Source organism: Malus sylvestris, chromosome 14 (assembly GCF_916048215.2).
Source record: "Malus sylvestris chromosome 14, drMalSylv7.2, whole genome shotgun sequence".
NCBI lineage: Eukaryota > Viridiplantae > Streptophyta > Magnoliopsida > Rosales > Rosaceae > Malus > Malus sylvestris.
Genome location: NC_062273.1, coordinates 11683933 through 11688455, shown reverse-complemented (window position 1 = coordinate 11688455; position 4523 = coordinate 11683933). Strand labels below are relative to the sequence as shown.

Genomic DNA, 4523 nt, shown 5'->3' with positions numbered 1-4523 from the left:
ATGAGAATAAGTAGAAGTGTACATGATATGTAAGTTTCTCTTCCAAACACATTGCATTATATTTTTCCTTTTGCGTTTCATCATTCTTGCATCATGTGAACTTAAAAACTGAAGATACAAACGTAAGAAAGGTACTAATCGTCTTCTTCTCTTTTTCTTCAATCTCGTGGATACGTAATGGGAATACATGAAGCATTTGGGTTACATAAAACACTTAGATTTCATTGTTTGTCGAAGGGGCCACACACAGTGCCGCATATTTTGTACATATGGTTAGACTATGAGTATAAGGGTAGGTGTAGTTTGGCCGGATGTTTGAGTTCAATCCCACTTTGATAGTAAATCGTTGATTAGCGTCAGGCCCGGCCCAGGCGCAGTGCAACAGGGGCAATTGTCCAGGGCCCAAAGTTGAATGGGGCACCCAAAAAACAAAATCCAAATAATTAGGTATAAAAAAAAAATTTGTCCAAAGCCCAAAATAAAGGTTGTAGGCGATAACTTGTCCAGGTTTTGGGGATTAAAAATCAATATAACATAAAGGGTATCTGAAGGGGACAAGTCGTCCAGGTTTTGGGCATGGAGGAGAGGCATAAGATTCAAGTTTTTCAAAGGGAGCTCCCTCTGCTTGGAGCTTGTCACCCAACTGCCTAAGCCCAAGGTACTACGGAGAACACAAACCCTTCTTAAATTTCAGCTTAATTTTTGTGTTCTAAGTCGGAAGCTTCGTTTCTTTTGCTTGAATTGTTCTGGTTTCTGTTTTCAAAATTGGGGTTTTTTTGTAGCTATTGAGAGGTGCAAGCAGCAGATTTCAGATGCAACCGCAAATTACCTGCATGGACAATCTAAGTGTTCTGAGCAGACTTCAAGTGAGGGGCATGTTTTTGAGGAATTCATTCCATTAACACGGATTTCATACAACTCCAGATGCACCACTCGAAGAGGTATAAAAAAAAGACTCCACCTTCATCAATTTTAGTAAATTTTGTGACTGCCCTTTTGTTTGGTTGCTTATAAAATTTGAGGTGAAGAAGTGGAAAGTATTGATTTTTAGGTGTAGGGTAATGGCAGGAGGAGCAAGTTAAAGGCTATAGTGATGGAGATGAAGAGAAATGGGGTGCTTTTCAGCCTTTCCAAAGGAAAAAAAAAGCATTGGAAAGACAAATTGACCAGTGGCTAAAGAACCTTCTTCGGCTCCGGCTACTAGTTCCACCACGGACACCGTGAATGGAGACAGTGGTGGGAACAACAAGAACAAAGAGAAAGATGGACAGGGAGACGAAGGCGAAACTGGTCACCGGAGTTGCACCGCCGGTTCTTGCATGCTCTTCTCTTCAACAACTTGGTGGTTCACATGGTATGCAGTTGAGATTAATTTAGTGGGATATGTTATTTTATATGATTGGATGAATATGTGATTGGATTGGGATGTATTGGATGTGTTTAATGCGTTCTGCGTATATGTGATTTTCCATCTTTTTTTAATCATAATTTGGTTGATGTGAAAAATTTTGCACATACATATAGAAATTGGAAGGCATTTTGCATGCTACTAGTGATGATTTTTTTTACACATACATGTGATTAACCTCGCAAAATATTTATTTTAAACATATGTTTACTAAAAAGGGCACATTTTGGACTTTCGCACTGCGCACCAAAAAACTCAGGACCGGCCCTGATTAGCGTAACACTCCCTCTTAAATTTGAGGGTTTATTAATTATAAGTAAAGGGTTAGAATTAGGGCTTCGGGGTTAGATTTAGGGTGCTTAATTTACGGGGTGAGATTTAGGGTACTTAAGTTAGGTGTTACTTGATTTTGAATTAGGGTTCTTAAATTTGGGTTTCGAATTAGGATAGTGAGTTAGATTTAGGGTTGTAATGGTTTATTTCCAATTTTGTAGGTGTCACAGCTCATTAGAAGCCAAAAGGCAATGACGACTACACCTCCTACTACTGCCGCCACTGCTCCAGCAGAGATGGACCATAGGCTAGTGAATCTGGTTGACCCAGTTGGTCCTCCAATCCCATAGGCGTTGGCACCTTCAACTTCTTCGGTGGTGTTACGTGTTAGTGCTCGACATGCTCAACAGTGCCCCCACACTCCAGAGCAGATGTCACCATTGGGATCGACAACCAATACCTCGGGTCCATAGCCAAGTATACTATCCCAATTAACTCCTTCATTCCCATGTTAACTTAGTTTTGTTATTTTAGGTTCAGTTTGTTAAGTTATGTCATTTAAGGATTAAAAAGTTATTATATGTTTGTACCATACTTGACCAATCCCGAAACTACTAAGCACCGGTCAACGTTATATCGTCAAGGACCCATAAGAGCTTCCCTTCAACCAGGAGGCCAATCACAATGTGACACGTGTCGACATCAGAAGCCAATCACAGCGCGACAGGTGTCAACATCAGAAGCCAATCATAACACGACACATGTCAATGTCAGAACAAAACTAGAAACTCTCTTCTATAAATAGGGATCATTCTCCCACAATAATCTCTAATGTCATTTTGTACTAAACTATTCACTAGAACTCACAAAAGGAGAGCTTGAACCTATGTATTTGTGTAAACCCTTCACAATTAATGAGAACTCCCCTACTCCGTGGACGTAGCCAATCTGGGTGAACCACGTATATCTTGTGTTTACTTCTCTGTCTCTATTCATTTACATACTTATCCTCACTAGTGACCGAAGCAACCAAGCGAAGATCACAAAACCTGACACTTTCTGTTGTACCAAAGTCCTCACTGATTTTGTGCATCAACATTATATATATATATATATTATTATTGTCATTGTTCAGAACCCATTATTAAACAGTTGTGATCATTGTGTTGGATACATATATTGTTTATGTTATTTTCAGGGTTTTGGGAAATGTTTTAATTATATGGAGGTTTTGCCAAAATTTTGGTTGGATTTGTTATTAGTTTTGGATTAACGTTAATTTTTCATTTCTTTGCAACCAAGAAAAACACCTGAGGACCTTGTCGGCAATTGAAGATGGTGAAGGCCACCCGAGTGACCAACGATTGTATCACAATCGAATATAATGAGCGACATCGGGCCACACCAACGGCGGAGCATCATAGTGCATTGGTCCTTGACATTGGGCATGTCGTGCAGACCTTTTGCCCTATGTGGTGGAAGTCTTGGAAGGCGATGCTGGAGGAGGTGAAAAACACGATGTTCAATCATTTGTCTACAAGTATCGTCACATAAGCTTTTCAGGTACAATTTATATATTTATATTTGTTAATGTCTTTTATTACTAATACTTTCATAATATTTGTTACATTGCAGACAAACTACAATTTTAATAACATCAACGAGGACATGTTGGCGTACCTCAATCGGCTCTTCTCCGAACTTTACAAGCAGTAGAAAGCTGACCTGCACCGGCATTTCGAGATGTTTGATGATCTGTAGGTCGCTTGCGAGGAGGGTTGCCCAAAGGAGTTCGTGGACCGAGAAGATAGTTGGGTTTGGCTTTGCTTCATTTTTAGGAGCCGGGCTATGTGGTGCAGTTTTAAATAAGACTTCTTTAATTTTACTTTTTTAAATTTTTACTAATGTTTATTACTTTTTTTTTCTTTAAATATTACAACTAATACATTTATTTTGTGTATAACAGTAGAAGGCGAAGGCGAATAAGATCAATCGGGAAAAGAAGACTCTTCTCTACCATTCGGGTTCGAAGTCTTTCCCATATAGGATGGAGGCACGGCGGAAGGTATATATGTTGGAAATCTACCCTAAAACCAATCATATGATGATACTTTACGGACATTTCACATGTTAAACTAATCTAGTTTAATATCAAGGGCAAAGATTATTGTTTGAGCCGTCTCATATATGATAGGAGCATATTTATGCGCCTTAGTTAGCTAGTTCTTATGCATTTTCGTTATGTTTTCTTAATTAAAGTAGTCTTTTGAGCTACTTTCATGTGTTTTCAGGTTCAAAGGGCATATGACATAAAAGATGGCAAAATGGAGCATTTTAGAGCAAAAGTGAGCTTGGATTGAAAAGTACATGCTTGGAACAAGGAATGGACGAGTTTGAAGGTCGAGGGAGCTTAAGAAATGAAGAAATGAAAGTAAAGAACAAAGAAGTCGGAATTGGCAACTAAAGTTTCTAAAGTTGGAAGTTTCTATTCTTGGAGGTTTCCATTTTCGAGAGTTTCTATTCTTGGCTTTGGGCTTTTGGATGACCCATCTTTGCCTCTTGGACCTATGCCGCACCTAACCCTAACCCTAGCCCACTTAATCAGCCGCACCTAGGCCTTGTTCACATGAAAAAAATCTGATTACTTACCCTAAGCCCATGCCGCACCTAATGTTCTAGAAACCCTAGTTTTTGGTGGATTTCCTAACCCTAGCCGCACCTAAACCCTAGCCCATTTGTCTAACCTGATTTCTTTAGGGTTTGGCTGCCTATATATATGTGTTTTACCTCCCTTGGCCGAAGAAGACCCTCTCCATATTCAGAAATTCGTCCAAAACCCTAT

The 4523-nt window shown here is 39.4% G+C and overlaps 2 long non-coding RNA genes across 2 annotated transcripts; both read left to right on the top strand.

Annotated features, from left to right (window-relative positions):
- Positions 1 to 361: 361 nt before the first annotated feature.
- LOC126598523 (uncharacterized) lies at positions 362 to 1513 on the top strand. Its single transcript, XR_007614870.1, has 3 exons — positions 362 to 658; positions 783 to 941; positions 1058 to 1513. It is a non-coding gene; the product is annotated as an uncharacterized LOC126598523 (long non-coding RNA).
- Positions 1514 to 3327: 1814 nt separating this feature from the next.
- On the top strand, positions 3328 to 4064 carry LOC126598524 (uncharacterized). The gene is made up of 3 exons (XR_007614871.1): positions 3328 to 3534; positions 3648 to 3746; positions 3973 to 4064. It is a non-coding gene; the product is annotated as an uncharacterized LOC126598524 (long non-coding RNA).
- The last annotated feature ends 459 nt before the right edge of the window (positions 4065 to 4523 follow it).